This window comes from Megascapheus bottae, chromosome 3 (assembly GCF_031878675.1).
Source record: "Megascapheus bottae isolate mThoBot1 chromosome 3, mThoBot2.hap1, whole genome shotgun sequence".
Classification (NCBI taxonomy): Eukaryota; Metazoa; Chordata; class Mammalia; order Rodentia; family Geomyidae; genus Megascapheus; species Megascapheus bottae.
This window is the reverse complement of record NC_143511.1, coordinates 88,261,055-88,278,537: the sequence shown is the minus strand read 5'-3', so window position 1 is coordinate 88,278,537 and position 17,483 is coordinate 88,261,055. Positions and strand designations below refer to the sequence as shown.

General features: G+C 47.9%; 1 pseudogene; it reads left to right on the top strand.

Annotated features, from left to right (window-relative positions):
* Positions 1 to 15,943: 15,943 nt before the first annotated feature.
* LOC150066095 (histo-blood group ABO system transferase 2 pseudogene) lies at positions 15,944 to 17,044 on the top strand (annotated as a pseudogene).
* Positions 17,045 to 17,483: the final 439 nt, after the last annotated feature.

Below are 17,483 nucleotides of genomic sequence, written 5' to 3'. Positions count from 1 at the left end.
AACTAGCCGTATCAGCAGGTTGTATGACAGGTAGTGAGTGCGTGCACCACTGAGCAAGGCAGAACCAGCCAGAACACAGAGCAGGACAGAGCCAGACACCCAGCCGAGGAAAGGAGGGCTGGAACCTGGCCTGCCTGATGCTATGGAGGACAGACTACACAGCAGCAGGGGTCTGCAGGGGGCACAGCAGTGGGGTCCAGCCACACAGGGTCTCCTAACATGTCCCAGGAGGAGGGATCTGCTCCTGCGAGGGGAGGGGTCAGGCAGATGAGACAGACAAGCATGAGGCTCCTGCAAGGTGAGAACAGCCTTGGCACAGCAGAGCTGACGAGGCACAGAGAAGCCTGCAGATGTGGAAGACATGAAGAGGCGGTGAGGGCCTGGGGACCTCCTGGTGCTGGGGTGAGGCAGGAGGGTGGAAGGCAAAGCCATGAGCTCAACAGGCTACCCAGGCAGATGGCACAGATGGGGAGGAGAGCCCAGAGTCGGGAGTTCAGATGGGAGACTGAGGCCCAGGCCAGCTACAGGCAACCCTTTAGGGCACCTGAAGTGGCAGAGGCTGCCCGAGGGACACACAGGCAGACTCCCAGCACAGGGCACGACAGGCAGCTTGTGCCTCCCCCACCCTCACTCACCTGGTCGCAGCTCCCAGGCCTCCGAGCACCTGGCTGCTGGGGGTCAAGAACCCATAGCTACAGGAAAGAAGTGGCAGAGACAGGTGCTCGGGATGCAGCCCCGAGCAGCCTGCTCCCATTCCCCACCCTCCACCCTTGCCCAGAGCACACAACTCCTGCCAGGCTTCAGGGCCTTGTGGCCCCAGCAAAGCTGAACCCTGTGCGACACCCCGCACAGGAGGCAGTGAGGGAAGGACTCCTGGGCCCCAGGGCTTCCTAGCCACCATGGATGTCCACAGAGCTGGCAGTGGCTTTGCTTAGGTTCCAGGGCCTTCTGCATCTGGGAATAAACAGCAAGCCCCAGACTGGCCTCCCCACACCCTTTCCATAGGAAACAACCCAGCCCAGAGCCCCTCGGTGAAGTGGAAGGAAGGGGGCGGAGGGAATAGGCCAAGGCCGGACACCCCACGGCTGGAGCAGCACCCTGGTCCTGCTGGGCCTGTGAGAATGGAGCGCAGCCCAGGGGCTCCCACCGGGCTCCAGTGGGCCACCCGCCAGCCCTGTGACCTACCCAAAGAAGACCAGAGTGACAATCATCAGGAGAAGGGTCCCCGGATGAAGCAAGTAATACTTCAGGTTTCCTGAAACAAAGCAGTGGAAAATTCAGTTCCTCCCTCTCCTCCCCACCCCTCCCCGAGAGCCATCACATCTCCTGTGTCACACAATGCTCAGCATAGATCCAAGACACAGCCAAAACCAGCTCTAGCTCCTCCCAGGGGCTCCTCATCCGCTCAGGGTCTTTGTGCTCCTGCCCCTGGCTTTGTCTTTCCACTCCAGCACTCCCAACTACAGAGACAACCATAAACCACAGAGAGGCCAGGGCAGCTTCCCCCACCCTGGGGTCGCCTGGAGCTCCTGGCCTGAGACTTCTCATCATGGGCAATGCAGGAGCAAACTCAGGACCCTGTGCATGTTGGGTAAGAGTGGGTCACTGAGCTTTGGAAGGCGTGTACTTCCATGGTTAAGAGTAACAAATAGGGGCCAGGAGTTTGGCCTACGGTGCTTCCCTAGCATGGTGAAGACCGGGTTCTATTCCTCAGTACACATACATAGAAAAAGCTGGAGTTGGTGCTGTGGCCCAAGTGGTAGATCTGTCTCCTACCACACAGAGCTTCATAGACAAGTTATTCGTCTTCAACAGGCACCATCACTTGAAGTTGAGATAACACACATCGTCAAAGAGTTGTTTGACCAGTTTCAGCACTATGTTCCCTCCATGAACAACTTAAAAGGTTTGCTGATGACTTTTGTTGGTTCACGCATGTTGCTTCTAATTATTAGTATTTGCCTACCGTGTGCAGTGAACACCTTGCCAAATTTGTTACTAATCCTTGCGGGTCAACTTCATAAAATCAAGCTCCAGATAAATGAGTTTTCCCCGGGAGGAATCGCAACCAGAGACGGGTAAGAGCGTCAACTACTCTGACCAGCCTAAGACAGGGCCTTCAGCTTGATCTGAAGAAGCTCCCCACGACGGGTAAGGCAGAGTCAGCGATCCACCCAACCTAAGACAGGCGGATTCGCTTCTTCTAACATAAAGACGGGGAGACGTTGGGAGCGAAGTGTGGGGTCAGCTGACGCACGGATCTGCATTGCTGACTTAAGACAAGCACACAGGGAGATGGAATGTTATGTCTGAAACTTGCTTGTGTTGTGTACGAAAGTAACCCCCGGATGTGTTCAGTTTTAAAGGTAGTATATAAGACTTGGACCAAAATTAAACGGGGCTGCAGTATTAAGCTTCAGAACTCCTGCCCCCCGCCCCCCAAAAGAAAAGAGAAACAAATATGGGCCAGGAGTTTATCCTACTGGTAGAGTGCTTGCCTAGCATATGTGAAGACCGTCCCCAACTGCAAAAGGGAAAATACTCACATTATTGAAGGCTTCAGAACTCCAAGCAGGCAAGATACTAGAAGGAACTCATCCAGGCACACCGCAAGAAAGGTTGGAAAAATATCATTCATACTCTGAAGACCAACAACTGCCAACCCAGACTGATATATCCAGCAAATCTAGCATTTACATTTGAGGGAGAAACAAGAATATTTCATTACAAAGAGGAGCTATATGAATACATGCACACTAAATCAGCATCACAAAAAATATTAAATAATCAAGAGCAAATTGCAGAAGAGTAAGAACTCCCATCAAGAAGCTATCACCTATAAATTAGTAAACACAAAGGGGGAAAAAAGAGAAAGTCAGAAGTAAAAATAAATAAGACAAAAGACACTAACCACTTCTCCATAATTTTCCTAAATGTGAACGGGCTGAACAATCCAATCAAAGGACACAGAACAGCAGACTGGATTAAGAAATAAGACTTATCAATATGTTGCCTCCAAGAGACCCCACCTCATGCCAAAGAAAGAAATAAAATCCAAGTGAAAGGATGGAGAAGAATTTTCCACTCCAACGCACCAAGTGAAAAAGCAAGAGTCACAATCTTAATCTCTGACAAAATTAACTTCTCAGTAAAATCTGTACATATAGATAAAGACGGCTACTACATATTAGTAAAGGGTAATATTCATAGCCAGAATATTACAGCTGTAAACATTTACTTACCCAACATGGGAGCACCTAAATTTGTCAAGTAAACTTTCTTAGAATTACAGAACAAGAGAGACTCAAATACAGTCATAGTGGGAGACTTCAGTACTCCACTCTCACCAAATGACAGGTCAACTAAAAAAAAGATAAGCAAAGACACCATCGGCTTAAATGACACTATAGTCCAGCTGGGCTTAGCGGATATACACAGAGTCTTCCACTCAACAGCAAAACTTGATACATTTTTCTCAGCTGCACATGGAATATACTCCAAAATAGATCATATAACAGTTCATACAGAAAACTTAAGCATATACAAGAGGACTGATACAATCTCATGCATTCTGTCAGATCGCAGTGGAATTAGACTAGTTCTGAACAACATAGTAAAAGGTAAAAAAACATTCAAACACTTGGGAGCTGAACAACACACTTCTGAACAAATCAAAGAAGAAATTCAAAACTTTCTTGAATGTAATGACAACCAAGAGACATCACAAAGGAACTTATGGGACACAGCAAAGGCAGTTCTAAGGGGAAAATTTATCGCACTAGGAGCCCGTATAAAAAAGACAGAAAAAGATCATATAAATAACTTAAAGAAGAAATTGAAGCGCCTAGTGGAGCAAGAAAAAGTTAATTCTAAAACAACTAGAAGGACAGAAATAAAAATAAAATCAGAAATATCAGAGATTGAAATAAGATCTAGTATATATAAAATTAATAAAACAAAAAATTGGTTCTTTGAAAGAGTCAACAAAATCGACAGAACCCTAGCAAGATTAATCAAAAAAAGAAGAGGGGAGACTGAAATAAAAAGATTAGAGACCCTACGGGAACAATCACGACTGATATCCAAGAAATTCTGTCCACTATGAAAAAGTATTACCAGGGCCTATATTCAAAGAAACAGGAAAATCTAGTAGAAATGGATGATTTCTTAAATAAATATAGGCTACCCACATTGAACCAAGAAGAGGAAAGCAAATTGAACAAACCAATTTCATACAATGAAACAGCAGAAGCAATCAGGGAAATGCCAACCAAAAAGAGCCCAGGTCCAGATGGTTTCATGGCAGAATTTCTACAAGACTTTTTTTTTGCCAGTCCGGAGCTTGAACTCAGGGCCTGAGCACTGTCCTTGGACTTTCTCAAGGCTAGAGCTCTACCACTAGAGCCACAGCACCACTTCTGGCTTTTTCTATGTATGTGGTACCAAGGAATTGAACCCGGGTCTTTGTGCATGCTAGGCAAGCACTCTACCACTAGGCCAAACTCTCAGCCCCTCTACAAGCCTTTTAAAGATGAAGTAATACATATTCTCTTGAAACTCTTTCGAGAAATAGAAGCAGAAGTAGCCATACCAAACTCATTTTATGAAGCTAATATTACACTCATCCCCAAACCAGGAAAAGACCCAACAAAAAAAGAAAACTACAGACCTACCTCTCTAATAAACATAGACGCAAAACTCCTCAATGAAATACTAGCCAACAGAATCCAGAAACAAATTAAAAAAAATTATACACTACAATCAAGTAGGCTTCATCCCACAGATGCAAGGCTGGTTCAACATTCGAAATCAATGTAATACATCACATCAATAGAGCTAAGGGTAAGAATCATATGATAATTTCTCTGGCGGCGAGGAAGGCATTTGACAAAAATACAACATCCATTCATGTTGAAAGCACTAGAAAAAGTAGGAAAAAGAGGTACGTTCCTTAAAATAAAGCCATATATGACAGACCTACAGCCAGTATTATATTAAATGGAGAAAGACTGGAACCATTCACCTTAAAATCAGAAACTAGACAGGGATGCCCACTCTGTCCACTTCTCTTCAATATAGTGCTGGAACCCTGAGCCTGAGCAATAAGGCAAGAGAAGGATAGCAAAGGGATCCACATGGGGAAAGAAGAAGTTAAACTATCCCTATTCATAGATGACATGATCCTCTACCTGAGTGACCCAATAAGCTCCACTCCCAAACTCCTAGAATTAATAAACTACTTTAGCAAAGTGGCAGGATACAAAATTAACCTGCAAAATCCAGTAGCCTCATTGTATGCCAACAATACACAAATAGAAGGCCAAATCAAGAAAATGACCCCATTCGCAATAGCCCCCAAAAGAATAAAAATACTTAGGAATTAACTTAACCAAAGACGTAAAGGAATTATTTAATGAAAACTATAAAAGTCTAATAAAAGACATCAGGAAATGGAAAGACATCCCATGCTCATGGGTAGGGAGAACCAATATAGCGAAAAAGGTCATACTGCCAAAACTGATATACAAATTCAGTGCAATCCCTATCAAAACCCCAAAGATATTCTTCACTGAAATAGAAGGTATGATTCAAAGGTTCATATGGAACAAGAAAAGACCTGGGAATAGCCAAAACAATTCTAGGCAAAAAAAGCGATGCAGGTGGTATTACAATTCCAGACGTCAAACTCTACTATAGAGCCATAACAACAAAAACAGCATGGTACTGGCACAAAAATAGACCAGAAAATCAATGGAACAGAATAGAAGATCCAGAAATAGAACCACATACCTATAGTCAACTTGAATTTGACAAAGGAGACAAAGATATACAGTGCAACAAACACGGGCAAAACTGGGCAGCCACATGCAGAAAACTAAAAATTGACCCTAGCCTTTCCCCATGCACAAGTATTACCTCAAAATGGATCAAAGACCTCAGTATCAGACCGGAAACCTTCAAACTGCTACACGATAGAGTTGGAGAGACACTGGAACTCATAGGCACAGGCAAAAGCTTTCTGAACAAAATCACAACAGAATGGAGATAGACTCGATAAATGGGACGACGTAAAAATAAAAGTTTCTGCACAGATAAAGTAGAAAGACAGCCGAACAAATGGGAAAAGGTATTACCACTAATAAATACATCAGACAAATGCTTAATATCCAGTATCTACAGGGAACTCAAGACACCTATACTCCCCCCCCCCCCAAACAAAATCAACAAAACAATCACTAAATGGGCAAGGGAAAAAGAGAGAGACCTATCAAATGAAGAGGTTAAAATGGCAGAAAAGCATATGAGAAAATGCCCATCCTCACAGTCATAAAGGAAATGCAAAGATACCATCTCTACGCCAATTAGAATGGCCAAGATTTTGAACTCAGACAATGACATTGCTGGCGGGATTGTGGAGAAAGAGGAACCCTACTGCACTGCTGGCGGGATTGTAAATTAGTTCAGTCACTCTATAAAGCAGTGTGAAGGTTTCTTAAAGAACTGAAAATAGACCTTCCCTATGATCCCGTCATACCACTCCTGGGTATCTACCCTGAACATCATAACCCAGGATATGATAAGGACACCTGCTTAGCTATGTTCATCTTTGCAATACTCACAATAGCCAAGTTATGGAAACAATCCAGATGCCCTACTGCAGATGAATGGATACAAAAAAGGTGATATATATATATATATATATATATATGTAAGGGACTATATGTGTGTGTATATATATGTATATAAATACACACACACAATTCAATTCTACATAGCCAACAGAAAAGAAAAAATAATAGTATTTTCAGGGAAGTGGATGAATCTAGAGCAAATCATATTGAGTGAGACAAGTCAAGACCAAAGGAACAAAAGGCACATGGTATGCTTAATATCCGAATAGTACAAGAGCGATAACTCAATATTTGTGTACCTAAAGCTATGGACATTGTATTGGAAATATAAACAAAACTACATAGACATAAAAATCTATGACTCTATAGACATAATGTTTTATTACATAGATTAATATGTATCTAGGACAGACAAACCCTCAGCCTGATTTTAATTATGTGCTAAAATCTAAGTGCCAGTGATTGTATATAGAGATTCCCTTCCTGAATACTTGTTTGTTAAACATGTCATTTGAAATATGATGTAAAGATCAATGTTAATAAATTCTTTAATAAAAAAATAGTAACCAGCCAAAGTGGGGCTAGAAGTGCAAATCAAGCAGTACAACAGCAGCCTAGCAAACAGACTCTACACGAGCAAGCCACCCAATACACCACAGACCATAACAGAAAGGAAGCAAGAAAGAAGGGAAGAAAGAATCCTCGTGAAGAGCTGCAAGTATAGGAAACAGATTTCAACATGATTAGTCATTAGGAGAAGTCCACTAAAAGCACAAGAGGAGATGCCATTTCATGCACTAGATAAGAAAGAAAAGGCTGAGGTGGGAGGCAGAGCAGATGGGAGCAGCTGGAGCTCGCAGAGGCCACAGGAGGGAACAGAGAACCACTCAAGCACTTGGGAAATCGACCGGGACTCCCACCCAGTGGGGCAGGAGATGGGTGGCTCCAAGAAAGACCCCTCTGCAGCTACTGGCAGCAGCTTCCTTTTCCAAAGGCATAGCTTAGAAGCAGATGCGGAGCTGGGGTGTGTCCATACAGTGGGAAGCAGGGGAAAAGAACTGGGTGTGAACTCCATCCCGTGAAAGAGTCTCACGTTTAATTATTCCCCGTGGAAAAGTCAGACAAAAGGAGCGATGGCCTATGGAATTCCTTTTCTCTAAAAGTAGACTAGGCTGGGAGTTTGTCCTAGTGGTAGAGTGTTTATCTAGCATGCACAAAGACCTGGGCTCGATTCCTCAGACCCACATACATAGAAAACACCAGAAGTGGTGTTGTGGCTCAGGTAGTAGAGCTCTAGCCTTGAGGAAGACAAAAGGACAGTGCTCAGGCCCTGAGTTCAAGGCCCAGAACTGGCAAAAAAAATAATAATAAAACTTGACAAGCGCCGGGATTTTGGCCTAGTGGTAGAGTGCTTACCTAGCATGCATAAAGACCCGGGTTGGATTCCTCGGTATCATATACATAGGAAAAAGCTGAAAGTAAGGCTCAAGCGGTAGAGTTCTAGCCTTGAGAATAACCAAGGATAGTGCTCAGGCACTGAGCTTAAGCCCGGGACTGGCAAAAACAAATAAAAAGAAAAGAAAACCTGACAAGCCAGTTCTAGTGACACATGCCTATAATCCTAGCTACACAAGAAGCAGAAATCTGAAGACCAAGGTTTTAAACCAGCCAGGGAAGGAAACTCCATGAGACTCTTATTGCCAAGTAATCACCAAAACGGTGGAGATGGAGGTGTGGCTCAAGCGGAATGGCACTAGCCTTGAGCATAAAACACTCATGCCCCAAGTCCAAGCGCCAGGATGAACACACACACACACACACACACACACACAGAAAAGAGCCAGAAGTGGAGGTGTGGGTCAAGTGGCAGAGCTCCAGCCTTGAGCAAAAGAACTAAATGAAAAAGTAAGGCCCTGAGTTCAACCCCAGTACTCCACCACCACACACAGACACACACCACACACACACACACACACACACACACACACGCGCACGCGCACACACACATGCACACGCACACATCACACACACACGTGCACACACATGCATGCACACGCACGCATGCACGCATACACATGCACACACACACACACATACACACGCATATGCCTGGAATGCTCAAAACACAGGGGTACAGGAAGCTGAGCAAATGTGCACAGATGCATCTGAGCCTGTCTGGCGACAGGAGTCTCCTGTAGTGGGGTCCAGAGGTGGACAAACTATGAAGCCACTCAGAACATGATTGAGATGTTCAAAGTTTATTGAGCAGGGAAGGAGCTGACGCATCAGGACTACACCCCAAGCCGGGATCTCAGAGGGCAGCCCCAATCTGTAAAGCAGATGATTTATAAAGAAGCCCAGCAAACATGCTGGGGGTTCAGACCATAAATCTCCTCCTTCTTTATATATAGTCAAGATGCATCCGGTTGTGCGCGCCAGGATGTGTCAAGATACAGCTTTTGTCTGGGTGTAATGAGTTAAAAATTAACATTCATGAGAATTGTCAGCATAAGGTAACTTAAAGGACAACAGTTACTAAAAACTTATCAAACATAGAGAACCCTCAGGCAAACAGTAAACTTATCAGAAAACCTCCAGGCAAACAGTACTGGGAATGGAGGTCATGCCAAGGTTGTGTGGTCAACTTGCAAAAGACAAGCCTTTAATTCCACTTCCGTTCCTGCTTGCTTGCATGAGGCACCAATTTTGACGTTCCAGGGATAGGTTCATTAGCATGGCTGCCATACAGCCATTGACCCTGCTTTTAGAATTCAGGGCTGCTCACGCCCAAGGTGAGTTAGCCTCAGCCGGTCAGCAGTGCAAGAAACTTCACTCTTTTTACCATCAGTCTGGGTTGGTGACTTTAATGGGGTCCCAACCCACTTCATGGGTAAACTAATGGCAGGGGAAAAGGCTCAAGTCTAGGTCAACAGCACCAGAGGGAAGCATGCTGGAGGGTGGTAGGTCTGGCTAAACAATGGCCCAGAAAAGCTGGGGGGAGGGAAGGGCTCTAGACCTCAGTCCCTAACTTCCACAAGTCCATTACAACAATACATTGTCCTCATCTCCCACCTTACGCTCCCTGGCCAGTGCCTCCGCCCAGCCGCTTCTCATCCAAGCAGAGTTCAGGCAGGTTACTCTCCCAGGAGGATGCTGGGAGCTCACTGGCCCAGCAGTGCACAGAGAGACCGATGTCTGCGGGCTGTCCAGACAGGGCCTGAACCCCCTTCCCCGGGACAAGGCTCTTCCTCTCACACCCCCTCCTGGAAGGCCCTGGCATTCCAAGATTCAGGAGCCACCGACTCCAGACCCCTCTGGGAGTACCCCTGCCACCTGCTCCCCTGGGGACGCTGGCTCTCCTGCCTGATCTCAGAAGCAGGGAGATACCCAGGGCCAGGAGTCAACTCTGAAGTAGCTGCAGTTAGTACCTCGATCCCCGTGGAGCCTCAGGCTGGCACCTGCTGAAGAACACCACAGCAGCAGGAAGGTCGCACACCCTGCTTCCTCTCAGAGCTCCCTCCGTCCACTGGCTGCCTCGCCCTTGCAGAGGGCCACAGGTAAGAGGGTGAGGAAGCAGAATCCCAGCCTGCCAGCAGCTTTGAGGAGATCCACCCAACCAGCCAGGCCATCACCGGCTTCCAGGGAGACCAGCAACACCCCTGAGCCCCTTGCTGCTCTGCCTGTGACCTGCCGCTGCTCTCTGAGCTGCTTCCCTGCCCTGAATCCAGCTCCCCAGGGCCCCTTGTGCTCTGAGGGGCCCAGATCCCCCATCCCCGAGAGCCCAGGCATCTTGGTTCCTCGGCAGCCATGATGGGCTGGGCCAGTGGTGATACCCATGGAATCGTTACCAGCCAGTGGCAGGGAGGCAGTGCACTTCAGGGACCACCAGTACCTAGGTCTCCCGCTGGAGGGAGAGATACTGGCAACACAGGCGTGACCAGAGGAGGCCTGGCTGGACGCCCAACCCTTCCTTGCTTCCATTCCTTCCTCCTTTTTTCTTCTCTCTTTTTTTTTTTCCAGTTGTGGGGATTGATCTCAGGGACTGGGCTCTATCCCTGAGCCTCTCTGTGCTCAGGTTAGCACTCTACCACTAGAGCCACAGTGCCACTTCTGGCTTTTGTGTATATGTAGTACTGAGGATTTGAACCCAGGGCTTCATGCATGCTAAGCAAATATGCTATCAACAGGCCACATTCCCAGCCCCCTATCTTGCTTTCTAAATGGTAGTCGTGGTTGGCACAGTGGCTCACGTTGTAACCCTAGCTACTCAGTAGACTGAGATCTGAGAATCAAGGTTCAATGCTAGAGGACCTTAGACTCTTATCTCCAATTAACCTCAAGAAAATAGGAAATGGGGCTTGGTTCAAGGGAAGGGCAGTGGCCTTGAGCTGAAGAGCTCAGGGATAATGCCCAGGCCGAGTTCAAGCCCCATGACCCGCAAAAATTAATAATAAAAATAAATTAAAAATAAAATGAATGGTTGTCCTGGGTGTTGTGGCCTAGAATAGTGACCACCCACCAAACCCAGGGCTGCCCCTCCCGCCTGCTCTCTCTGGACTTCTCCTAATAGATCTGTGATTTCACATCTCCCCCTGTCCACCTGAGCAGGTGGAGTAGGCACCCAGCAGAGGGGACTGACAGCTAATTAGCACCCATGGAGCCCTGCCCTGCCAGCTTTGCTTGGCATTACACTTTCCACTGAGGTCCAGCCCTCGACGTAATGGTACCACGGTGTCCCCACCACACACACACACACACACACACACACACAAACAAACACACGCACACACACACACACACATAGGGAGATCACACATATGCATACATACACACACATACACACAGAAGGCAGATCACATACATACATACATACATACATACATACATACACACACATACACACACAGGGAGATCACACGTATGCATACATACATATATACACACACATTCACACACCCAAGGCAAATCACACACACACACACACACACACACAGGGAGATCACACACATGCATACATACATATACACACACACAGGGAGATCACACACATGCATACATACACACACATACACATACATCACACACATGCATACACACACACACACACACACACACACACACACACCACATACCCCTAGGCTCCTGCTGCTCCACCAGTTGTCTCTTAACCTCTAGCTCAAAGCTCCAAAGCCAAGCAGAAGGTGAATCCCATCCCTTCAGCTCACCTCTGGGATCCATGGCTCCCGGGGCCTGGTAGTAGAAAGTGTCAGGAGACAGGAGCTCAGCACAGGCTAGACTTCAGGCACTGAGTGAGACCCAGCTCAGAACCTAAGCCTGGCCCAGCCATCCTTTGTCCTTTCTGGGTGGAGAAGTACTCTGGCACGATTCTGATTGGCCCAGGTTTGTCTACAACAACCATTCTCTTCCATTCATTGCTCCCCTAGAGTCAGGTCAGTGCCTTGGCCACGCCTCAGAGCCAGGAGGCCCTGGATGCTCCTCCTGCTGGCAGGCTCCAGCCTTCCTCCTTAGAGCCCCAAAGCTCTCTGGTGCTCAGCCTTCAGCTCAGGGTGCCCCAGCCCCCCAGCTTTGAGCCCCTGTCTCCAGCACAGGGAGCTCACCCAGCCCCCCAGGCTTACCAGGTAGCACCATTTGCTCCTGAGGGCTGGCATGGGGACCAGAGACTCTGCCACCTGCAGCTAAAGGTGAGCCTCAGGAAGTCCCAGCAGTAATGGCCCTCCATATCTCAGGGGCAGCCTTACTAGGTAGACTGAGAGGGGGCCTCCACCTGGCCCCCTCGTGCCTGGATTCCTGGCATTGTCACAGAAAAGAATTAGAGGGCACACCAAGGCAGAGACCAAGGAAGTTTATAGGGAAAGCAAAGCTAGAGAGCAGTGTGCAACTCAGAAGGGAGAGAGAGCACGTCAATGACAGGAGCCTTCGACAGCCTTCTGTCACGGGGCACTTAGGAGGAAAGAAGGAAGCTGAGAGCCAGGTGGCTGTAGTCCTAGCTACTCAGAAGGCTAAGATCTGAGGATCACAGTTGAAAGCCATCTCAGATAAGAAAGTCTGAGAAACTCTTATCTCCAATCACTCACTGGAAAACCAGAAGTAAAGCTGTGGCTCCAAGTGGTAGACCAGTAGCCTTAAGCATAGAAACTCAGGGACAGCACCCAGGCCTTTAGTTCAAACCCTATGACAAGAAAGAAAGAAAGAGAGAGAGAGAGAGCGAGAGCGAGAGCGAGAGAGAGAGAGAGAGAGAGAGAGAGAGAGAGAGAGAGAGAGAGAGAGAGAGAGAGGAATGAGGGAGGGAGGAAGGGGGGAGAAAGGAAGGGGGGAGAGAGGGAGAACCCAAAGAAAGAAGGGAGGTACTTGGGGTTTTGTGGCTCATATTCACCTCATGCCTGGCCTGCTCTGTCACTCTCACTGTGACACTGTTATTGGTCCCACTAGATCTCAAGGCCTGCCACTAAACTTGGATCATCAAATCAAACAGAGGCTGGTTCTGTTTTATGCCTTCTTCATGGCAGGTGTCTATCCTTGAGACAACACATTTTAAAATATGCTTTGTGTCCAGAGAAGTCATTTACCTAGAATAAGTATCTCATTTAAACATTTCCACTGAGTCACACCTGTATTGCTAGCTACTCAGAAGGCTGAGATCTGAAGATTTCAGTTCTAAGCTAGCCCATAAGAATCATTTCCAATTAACCACACACAAAAAGATCAGAACTGGAGTTGTGGCTCAAGTGGTAGAGCACAATCTTGAGCTAAAATGTTAAGGGACAGTAACCAGGACTTGAGTTCAATTTACAGTAAATTAATAAATAATAAATAGCATGCTAATTACCTGGCCAAGTAGACAGGATCAGAAAGAGAGAACTACTCTTTTTTACCTTTATGGTTTTTTTCCTTTTTAACAAACTTTACAAGTTGTGAGAGAATGTAAGGCTTAGGGGAAAAAGGATGCTGAAGCCAGGTGCTGTAGCTCACGCCTGTAATCCTAGCTACTCAAGAGGCTGAGATCTGAGGATCATGGTTCAAAGCCAGCCCTGACACTACAAAGCCACGAGATTTTTACCTCCAATTAATCTATAGAAAATGGGAAGTGGGGCTGTGGCTCAAGTGTAGGGACGTATCCTTGAGCTGAAGAGCTCAGAGACAGCGCCCAGGGGAATAGTTCAAGTCCCAGGACCCTCCCCACCCTCCCCCCACCAAAATGCTGATAGCCTTTTTCTTTTTCTTTTACTTTTACTATTTTTTTTTTTGTATTTCAGTCCTGGGTCTTGAACTTGGGGCCTGGCATAGTTCCTGAGATCTTTTTGCTTTAGGCTAGCGCTCTACTCCTTTGAGCCTCTGCACCACTTCTAGTGAAGCGGGTGGTTAATTGGAGATAAGAGTCTCATGAGCTTTCCTGACTGGCCTGACTTTAAACCGTGATCCTCAGATCTCAGCCTCCAGAGTACCTAGGATTACAGGTGTGAGCCATTGGCTTTTAATGAAGCTATTCATTAAAACAGCAGCATTTGTCTCTGCATCCTTGGCAGCGGTTCCCATGCCTCATTTTCCCCCGCTGGTCCTGCCTCTGCAGACCTGTGCACCTCTTGTGGAATCCATCAAGTCATATCCCACGCACAACCTAACATCAATGACCTACACATAGACGCTAAATTCTAAAACTCATACAAGAAAACACACAGACTCTTGACCTTGATTTAGTGATTTGAGTCTAAGAGTAAGACACATAGACATGCACACACACAGCCAGGTGCAGTGGCTCATGCCTGTCGTCCAGCTACTCAGGAGGCTGAGATCTGAGGATCAAGGTTCAAAGCCAGTGAGGGCACAAAAGTCCGAGAGACTCATATTTCCAATTAACCACCAGAAAACTGGAAGCAGCGCTGTGACTCAAGGGTAGGGTGATAGCTTTGAGCTGAAGAGCTAAGGAATAGCACCCAGGCCCAGAGTTCAAATCCCACAACCAAACAAAAAAATTGCATGTGCGTGTGGACGCATGTGCGCGTGCGCGCGCACACACACACACACACACACACACACACATTCATCTTGTTGGGAGCGGGAGTATGGAGTCAGACAGACCCATGAATCTGCATAACTCAATAAGATAACCACACAAAGATATGAGCTGTCATGTATGGCCCGGGCCTAGGAACTTTTGAGCTACATTGTCTGTATTGTGAGCTCCCTGACCTTATTGATTTATTGCTTTATTGTTTTATGGCCTTGTCCTGCTTGATTAATCTGAGATTTACCACTTTGTACGAATGTAACCCATGGCAGTTCCCCGGTTTCCAGAAAGTATATAAGACTGGATTTAGAAATAAACGGGGCTACAGTCTTACGCTCACAGCCTTCTTGGGTTGCTGACTTGGACTCTAGCCCTTCCGACTTGTCTATTTCTTTTCCAAGTCTTCACTCCCCAATTTAGGAATCCCAGTTCGCTGCTGGCTGGCCCCGACATCATCTAAACTAAAAATCTCTCTGTGCCTAATGATACTATCAAGAAAATGAAAAGAAAAGCTGTAGAGTAGGAGAAAATCCCTGCAAGCTGTCTACATGCTAAGAGTCTGACATCCAGAATATACAAAGAACTCCTGCAGGTCAGAAAAGAAACTTAAAAACTCGAAGGCCATTAACCGACATTTGTCCAAATAAGAAATGCAAATGACCAATGACCTCACGGGAGGTCAGGCACCACTCATGGCTGCCATCTTAGCCACACGGGAGGCTGGGATCTGAGGACTGCAGTTCAAAGCCAGCCCACGCAGGGGAAGCCGTGAGTCTCTTATTCTGATTAATGGCAAAAACCAAGATAGACGTAGAGCTGGGACTCAAGTGGTACAGTGCTAGCCTTGAGAAAAACACTTCAGGGATAGTGCTTAGGCCTGGAGTTCAAACCCTAGCACTGGTACAAAACAAAAATAAGGCCGGGAGTTTGGCCTAGTGGTACAGTGCTTGCCTAGCATGCAAAAAGACCTGGGTTCGATTCCTTAATACTACATACATAGAAAAGACCAGAAGTGGTGCTGTGGCTCAAGTTGTAGAGCTCTAGCCTTGAATCTCGCTCTGTAGGAGGGAGAGGGGGGAAGGAGAGAGAGCAGAGTAGGCATAGAAATGGTTAACTAAAAACGTGGTCCCAAGGAAGCCTTGCGTCATGAAGGAAGGGCTGGGTACAGAGACTCTTCCCTGAGATGGGCCTGAGGGACAGGCATAGAAGGGGGCACAGAGCTGTGGCCCCCAAGACCCCTGCCAGGCCTCCTGGAGCATGGCTCAGGCCAGGATGCGCTGTGGGAATGGTGGCCTGGAGGTGGGGCCACAGGAAGCCTCCAGCTCAAATCTGCTGTCCTGTGGGGAGCCCGGGGTCCCCTTCTCTGGCAGGAGAGGGTGGGGCTCTGCTGCCTGGAGCCGGCACCGGGTGGGTTCTATGGCCGCCTGCGTCCTGCAGGTACGTCGCCTTCCTGAGGCAGTTCTTGGAGTCTGCTGAGCAGCACTTCATGGTGGGATTCCGGGTCAACTACTACGTGTTCACCGACCGGCCGGCCGACATGCCGCAGGTGGCGCTGGGGCCGGGGCGGCGGCTGGTGGTGCAGTCGGTGCCCAGCTACCCGCGCTGGCAGGACGTGTCCATGCGTCGCATGGAGATGATCAGCCGGTTCCTGGAGCAGCGCCCCCGCCTCGAGATGGACTATCTGGTGTGTGTGGACGTGGACATGAAGTTCCAGGACCACGTGGGTGTGGAGATCCTGACCCCGCTCTTCGGCACCCTGCACCCCGGCTTCTACCGGGCCAAGCGGGCGTCCTTCACCTATGAGCGCCGGCCGCAGTCCCAGGCCTACATCCCCCTGGATGAGGGGGACTTCTAGTACATGGAGGCCTTCTTTGGGGGGTCGGTAGAGGAGGTGCACCGGCTCACCAGGGCCTGCCACGAGGCCATGCAGGCCAACCGGGACAACCACATCGAGGCTGTGTGGCACGACGAGAGCCACCTGAACAAGTATCTGCTGTACCACAAGCCCACCAAGGTGCTGTCCCCGGAGTACCTGTGGGACCCACGCATGCTTTCCCGCCCCTCTGTCTTACAGAAGATGCGGTTTGTTGCCGTGTACAAGAACCACCAGGAAATCAGGAACTGATAGGCACAGGACTTCAGGGAGGGTCTGGGAGCAAGGCCGGGCCAGGGCGCCCTCTCCCCGTGCTGGGCTGAAATGGTTTTAGAGCAAAGGGTCAGGGCTGTCTCTTCCTCTGATATTGAGAAGTGCTGAGTGCGACGCTATTGGTCTCAGCCCCCTGGACGGGTGAGGGAGGACTGAGGGCCTGGTGCCAGACCTGCCTCCATCCTCAGGCTGTTTTCCTACTCTTCCCTGGCCCTGGTGGCAGATCAGACAATTGAGAATGACCTTCCTATTGTGCTCTGCTGTTTGAAGGCCATGAGCTTAGCTCAGCTCCAAGGAGGCCTTGCCGGCTGGCCTGGCCCTTCTCTGGTTTTCAGTGTTGAACAGTCTGCCAGGCTGCTTTAGCTTTCTCTTGCTTTCACTGATCCTTTGCACTTTATCTGTTTTTTTGGTTTTTTTGGTTGTCCTTAAGCTCAGGGCCTGAGCACTGTCCTTGGGATTTCTCAAGGGTACAACTCTCCCACTTGAGCCTCAGCACCCTTCTGGCTTTTTTTCTATGTATGTGATACCGAGGAATTGAACCCAGGTCTTTGTGCATTCCAGTTAAGCACACTCTACTGATAGGCAAAACTCCCTGCCCCCTCTCTGTGGTTCTCTGGGCTTTTGAAGGATGAAGGCTGGACTTTCTGCAAACATTGCTTATTGGCCCGGATATATTGAT